Raw genomic sequence first — 7,293 nt, 5'->3', positions numbered from 1 at the left:
GGCCAGGCGGGTCTACAAAGTGATTCCAGGACAGCCAAGGCTACACAGAGAAACCCTGTCTCCAAAAACCAAAACCAAAAAAGAAAAAAGAAAAAAGAAACAACCAAAGAGACATTAAATAAAAAAATATAAATAAAAAATAAATAAATAAATAAATAAAATTACAAACATTATTCATGTGTGATAAAACAGGGGCCACACAAGCCCAGAAGAAAGAAAGAAGGAAAAAAAACAAAAAAAGGAAGGAAGGAGGGAAGGAAGGGTGAAAAAAAGAATTAAATATCTCAGACTGTGTGCACAAAAATACATGGGGTGCGGGGCAGGGGGGGCAGTGTTTGGTGGGTGGGGAGGGGGGAGAAAGCAGCTCATTAGACAGGCCCTCATTGTCCTGCCTCTGTGTTCCATGAACACTGAAATCTCTTACAACTCAGTGAATCGCAAAAAGAAAAAGAAAAAAGAAAGAGGAAAGGAAAGGAAAAAAATTCCCGACTATACATTGATGCAACCAGTCACTACCTTCTGATTTGTCTGATTCTTCAAGATTCTTCTGTGGTGCACTGATGTGAGATCACTCATCTGTATGCTTATGTGTACCATGGTCTGACTTAGAAGTCAGAGATCTGCCTTCACAGTGCATGGATTAAAGCAATGAACTACCAGGGCCAATTTGATTTCTTTTTTTTTTTGTTTTGTTTTGTTTTTTTGAGACAGGCTTTCTCTGTGTAGCCTTGGCTGTCCTGGACTCGTTGTGTAGACCAGGCTGGCCTTGAACTCACAGCGATCCTCCTGCCTCTGCCTCCCGAGTGCTGGGATGAAAGGCATGTGCCACCACGCCCGGCTCCAATTTGATTTCTTGAATTTAGTAATTTTCGTTTTGTATTTCTTCTCATTTTTTTATACTGTTTATCTATCACATATTTCTTTTTTTGTGTGTCTTCATTTTACTTTCAAAATCCCCCCCCCCGCCCCTCACACGTCTCTCTGAGAGGGATGTGTGTGTGTGTGTGTGTGTGTGTGTGTGTGTGTGTGTGTGTGTTCGTTTCTCTCTCTTCCCCATCATCCACCATGTGGAATGTGCAAGTCAAAGTTCAAACAAAGTTTGGCTCTTGACATCGCCATAATGAAGCCCCCATGTGGACGGCAACCGTCATGGCGTCTGACCTCACCAATATGGAAGCAGCAGCCTTCTCTGTCTTTTTGCTTTGTTTTGTTTCTTAAAAGAGGTTTTTTTCTGTGTAGCTTTGGCTGTCCTGGACTCACTTTGTAGACCAGGCTGGCCTGGAGCTCACAGCGATCCGCCTGCCTCTGCCTCCCGAGTGCTGGGATTAAAGGCGTGTGCAACTGATGCTCAGCCAAACAAATATCTTTTTAAAAAATATACAAATTAAATACATATAAGCATGAACATAATTCACGCGTGATAAAACAGAGGCCACACAAGCTAAATATTTAATTCATTACTCAGCTATTTATAAAGGATAAACTAGTCCTTTATTTAGTGTAGCCTCCGTACTACACTAATACATAAATACAAAGATAATAGATAGATAGATAGATAGATAGATAGATAGATAGATAGATAGGGGAGGCACAGACAGACAAATGGAGACCAATGTTTATTAGTCATCAGTACTGATTCTATTTATTAGTAATGCAGCAGTGACTCTAACCAGTCCACAAAATAGTATACTCAGCACTACAGGCATACAGTGGGGTGGGAATGCCGGGGGTAGGGAGAGGGGGGGGAGGGAGAGGGAGAGGGAGAGGGAGAGGGCGAGACCTTGACTCAAAGAAATAACTGAAAGCCAGGGGGTGGTGGCGCAGGGCTTTCTTTTATCCCAGGAGAGTCAGGCAGATTGCTGTGAGTTTAAGGCCAGCCTAGTCTACAAAGTGAGTCCAGGACAGCCAAGCCTACGCAGAATCCCTGTCTCAAAAAACAGAAACAACAACAAAACAAAAAACAAATAAATAAACAACCGTAGAGATGAGTACAAAATAAATGAAAGAATGAATGAATGAATGAGTAAAAGTATGAACATAATTCATGCCGGTGTATGTACATGCAGGCAGAGCACTGTATACGTAATAGTCAAGAAATCTTCAAAAAGGAAAAAACAAAACAAAACAAAAAACCCAGTGAATTCTGAGACAATAAAGGCTACATAAAGAGACTGGCACCATCTCTTAAAACGAAACGAAACAAAACAAAAACCATCTGGGCGTGGTGGTGGCACACACCTTTAATCCCAGCACTCACTGCTGAGGCAGGGAGGGGCAGGCAGATCACTGTGAGTTTGAGGCCAGACTGGTCTACAACGTGATTCCAGGACAGCCAAGGCTACTACTCAGAGAAACCCTGTCGGGGAAGGGGAAGGGGAAGGGGAAAGGGGAGGGGGGGATCAAAAACCAAATGAGCGTTTCCCTGTGACACTTGAAAATGGCGGACTTTCCACATCAGCCACGGAGGCCTCTCCACCTCCAAGGAGAAACTAAGGTGTCACTGGAAGGTAATCAAGAGATAAGAAGTTCAGTTACCCACCCTTTCTGGCATAAGGCCAAAGGCTGAGGGAGGAGTGATGATGACCTTCAGATCCTTTTTCACTCAACCCAAGCAGATATTGATAGAATTCGAGCCCGTCTGGGGCGGCCCACAGCTCCCATCCCGGCACTTGGGGGCCAGAGGCTGGTGGGTCGCTCCGAATCGGAGGCGAGCCTGGCATACACAGAGAGGGTTCTGAGAAAGCCACGGCATATTAGGTATGGCCCCTGCGTGCCTGCACCAAATCTGACTCTAAACGTGAAGCCCTTCACGGCACAGAAAAGACAAACCAAAGCAAAATGGCAGACTGGTCTGCAGAGCAAGCTGCGCGACAGCCAGGGCTGTTGCATCGAAACGCTACCCCTGAAAACAAGCAAACACCTACACACAAACACAAAATTGTAGCCCTTGGGAGGTGAGGGCAAGTGAGCCTCTGAGTCTGTGTCCAGTTTGGTCTCCCGAGTGTCTTCCAGGACAGCCACGACTACACAGAGGGACCCTTGACTTTACAGAAAACAAAACAGAAATCCAACACTTAGCCGGGCTTGGTGGCGCCCGCCCACCATTCATCCCAGCGCTTGGAAGGCAGAGGCGGGCAGATCAGTGTGAGTTCGAGGCTAGCCTGGCCCACAAAGTAAGTCCAGGACAGCCAAGGCTACACAGAGAAACCCTGTCTTAACTTCCGTCAGAAGAAGAAGAGGAGGAGGAGGAGGAGGAGGAGAAGAAGAAGAAAAAGAAGAAGAAGAAGAAGAAGAAGAAGAAGAAGAAGAAGAAGAAGAAGCACCTTGTTGGGGAGCTTGGTTGTTACCAACCAGCTGAAAAACCTCCTTGAAAAAATTCCAAGAGGAGATATAAATGTGAGCCAAAATCAGGAGGGTCGTGGGGGGGGCATCTTTGGAGACGTGGGGTCCTTTGGCTGTTCATTGCTCCTCTTGGAAACGTTCCTACAGAGAACCGCTCAAGGGCTCCAGGTGCCAGCAGAAGAAATCCTGCTGACAGCACTGGGATAGTCGTTCCTGGGAACTAATAAACAGAAGGTTTCATTCATTCATTCAATCTCTGTTTCATCTCATCTGGGTTAGTCTGGTGGTTCATACTAAAAATATAATTGTTAATAAAATTTAGCTGAGCCAGGCATGGTGGCTCACACCGGTTTCAAAAAACAAAAACGAAAAAGAAAAAAGAAATAAAAATGAAAATTGAGCCCTCTCTCTCTCTCTCTCCCTCTCTCTCTCTCTCTCTCTCCCCTTCCCCCCACTCTGTACACACACACACACACACACACACACACACACACACACTTGGATGAAACATGAAAAGCTCCAATGAATGCAGTTACAAAGACAGAATGAATTGTTTTGTGTTAATTATTTTTAAAGGTGTGTGTGTAATCCTAAAAGAATCACGAATTTAACCAACCATTTCTAGTCTAAATCTCCAAAGTGCCCATCTACTCATTAACAATTTTTATCAAATCACGTCAAGGAAGCTGAGGGAAAAAATAGCAGTAAGAAATCAATCCCCAGCTGGGCGTGGTGGCACACGCCTTTCATCCCAGCGCTCGGGAGGCAGAGGCAGGCGGATCGCTGTGAGTTCGAGGCCAGCCTAGTCTACAAAGTGAGTCCAGGATGGCCAAGGCTACACAGAGAAACCCTGTCTCTAAAAAGCCAAAAATAAAAAAATAAAAAGAAATCAATCCCCTAGAAGTCCAGCTTCCATGACAGAATCATGTCAGCTAGTGGTAGTCAAGGCACTGCTTTTGCTTGTAAGCCTCAAAAAGTCTGTAGCTCGGCTGCTAAGAGTGTACCTCTTCCTAAACCTCAAACTTGCTAAGCCAAATTCTTTGTAAGGGCAGTCATCATTGCTAACAATCTACATCTCTAAGTTCTTTTGTTTGGTTGGTTGGTTTGGTTTTTCGAGACAGGTTTTCTCTTTGTATCCTTGGCTGTCCCAGGCTTGCTTTGTAGGCGATCCGCCTGCCTCTGCCTCCCGAGTCCTGGGGTTAAAGGCATGTGCCCCCATGCCCGGCTACATCTCTGAGTTTTATTCCTTTGTTTATTTGTTTGTTCCTTTTTTTTTTTTTTTTTGGTTTTTTGGTTTTTTGGTTTTTTATCTTAGTTTTCCGACACAAGGCTTCTCTGTGTATCCTTTGCTCTCCTGGACCTGCTTTAGAAACAAGCGTGTGCCACCACGCCGGAATCTCTAAATTCTTTCCAAGGGTGGTGGTCAAATCATGAATGTGCTCTAGCAGCAACACCTGAAAAAGATCAAGCACTCACTATTTCTTGTTGTACGTGCCAACGATACTGCCCCCTTCGAGTTTTCGTACAAGTCCTAGATCAAGAGGGGGTGTGAAGACCACAAGGGCAACGAGCAGAGCAAGGAATGCTGCAAAACAGCAGAAATAAACTCCTCAGGACAGGCATCCCTCCAGGCTCTGCAGATCAGAGACACACCCTTTGTTGCTGTGCTAGCTAGTGGGGTGGGGCTGCAGGGGCCTCAACCAAGAGACAATTCTCCTCTTCTCCTCCTCCCCCACCCCCGCCCGCCCCGCACAGGGTTTCTCTGTGTAAAATCCTTGGCAGACCTCAAATTCACAGAGAGCCCACCTCCCCACCCCCGCCAATAAAAACCTATTCACCCACCTGCCTCTGCCTCCCAGAGTGCTGGGATTATAGGCATGTGCAGCTGTAGTAAGGGACAATTCTTTTTTTTTTGAGAGACGGTCTCTCTGTGTAGCCTTGGCTGATTTTTTTCCCTTTGTTTGATTGTTTGTTTTAATTGTGAGCCGAGTGATCTCACAGATAAAAGTTTTCCAAAGTAGGGAAATTCAGGGCAGTATTGGCAGAGTCAAGCAGAACTCTGAGGCCAACCTGGTCTACAAAGTGGGGTTGGGGTGGGCGATTCAATTACAGTTTGAAAGGACGATATTGCAATAAAGAATTGGCCGGGCAGTGGTGGTGCACGCCTTTCAGCCCAGCACTCGGGAGGCAGAGGCAGGCGGATCGCTGTGAGTTCCAGGCCAGCCTGGTCTACAAAGCGAGTCCAGGGCAGCCAAGGCTACACAAAAAAATCCAAAATCCAAAAATAAAACAACCAAACAAACAAACAAATAAATACATAAATAAATAAATAAATGGGAAAAAATGGAACCAAAAGCCAGGAAAAGGAAAGACTTTTCTCTGTACGTAAGCAATTCTAAGTTGTTTCTTTTCTTTTTCTTTCTTTCTTTCTTTCTTTCTTTTTTTTTGAGACAGGGTCTCTCTGTGTAGCCTTGGCTGCCCTGGACTCGCTTTGTAGACCAGGCTGGCCTCGAACTCACAGCGATCTGCCTGCCTCTGCCTCCGAGTGCTGGGATGAAAGGCGTGCACCACCACTGCCCGGCCAATTCTAAGTTGTTATACCATTCCTTCTGCGTACTTTGGGTGTAACTTTGTGTTCCTAAGGAAAGTGTCCATATTCAAAGAATAGCCAAATGGCTCTTATGTGTGGTGCTTGATTTTCAAACTTTTCAAAAAGGAGGGCCTGCCTGCCTGCCTGCCTGCCTGCCTGCCTGCCTTGAATTCCCAGCACTCCGGAGGTAGAGGCAGACAGATCACTGTGAGTTCGAGGCCGGCCAGCCAGCCAGCCAGCCAGCCAGCCTGCCTGCCTGCCTGTCTGCCTGTCTGCCTGCCTGTCTGTCTGTCTGTCTGTCTGTCTGTCTCAAACCAAACCAAAGGAAACCAAGTAGCAGGGCCTGCCATGCATCTGGGCCATAGGAGGACAATGAAGTCTCACTAGGTTGCATATAGACCATAATGAGATTGGGGATAGGAAACTATGATCGGAAGGCATGGTAGGAAATAAAAATTCAATTAAATTGAGAGCCCTGCCCCTCCGCCAACCTAATCGAACAAACAGTCAGTCAGTCTTGAAACCCTCAGGTAGCGAGTGTCTAGGCCAACTGTATGCTTTCATCCATCAGGAGTGTGCTTGGTTAAAAGAAACTGAAAGAAGAAAAAGAAAAACAAAGATGGGCGGGGGCTGGAGAGAGACGGCTCAGTGGTTAAGAGCACTATCTGCTCAATTCCCAGCTCCCACCTGTCTGTCTTTAACTCCAGGTCTAAGGTTATCTGACACTTTCATGCCTGCCTTGTTCTCAGAAGTCGGAAGCAATTCTGGAGGTGCATCACAGTACAGGATCACCTCCAAGAAAGCCCACATGGCTAATGAGCTCCTTGAACAGGATGGTCCTCGGCATGCCTGGCAGTTGCGCGCAGCCGAGCCAAAGAGTTTCTCATTCATGAAATAAAATAAAATACAAAAACCAAACCCTGTTGAGAACAGGTCTCTCTCAACACCAGGAGGACTTAACCTACCTTGGTCTCCACTGGTAAAGATCCCCCCCACCCCACCCCCCTGCACTCAAAATGTGAGCTATAAAGGGGCAGCTCTCTCCACACATCTTGTGCCTTAAGATAGTGGGAAGTCTAGCCAGCACTCAGTCTGGAGGCAGAGGCAGGTAGATCTCCATGAGCCTGGTCTACAGAGTGACTTCCAGGAGCTGTCACAAGAAGAAGTAGACACTAACCAGTCTGCAAAGAGGTGTGTGTGTGTGTGGTGGTGGTGGTGGTGGGTGGGGGGGGGCGAGTTCTAAAACATTCCCTCTGAAAGCAAACTGAACTCATGCACCAGGAGAATCATGTCTCAGCAGTTAAGAGTACCGGGTTTTCTGACACACTCTCCGTGAGTACCAGTAGTCCACAGACAGATGC

This window comes from Acomys minous (assembly GCF_964271855.1).
Source record: "Acomys minous genome assembly, chromosome: 17".
In the NCBI taxonomy this organism is placed as follows: Eukaryota; Metazoa; Chordata; class Mammalia; order Rodentia; family Muridae; genus Acomys; species Acomys minous.
This window is presented reverse-complemented; position numbering follows the sequence as displayed.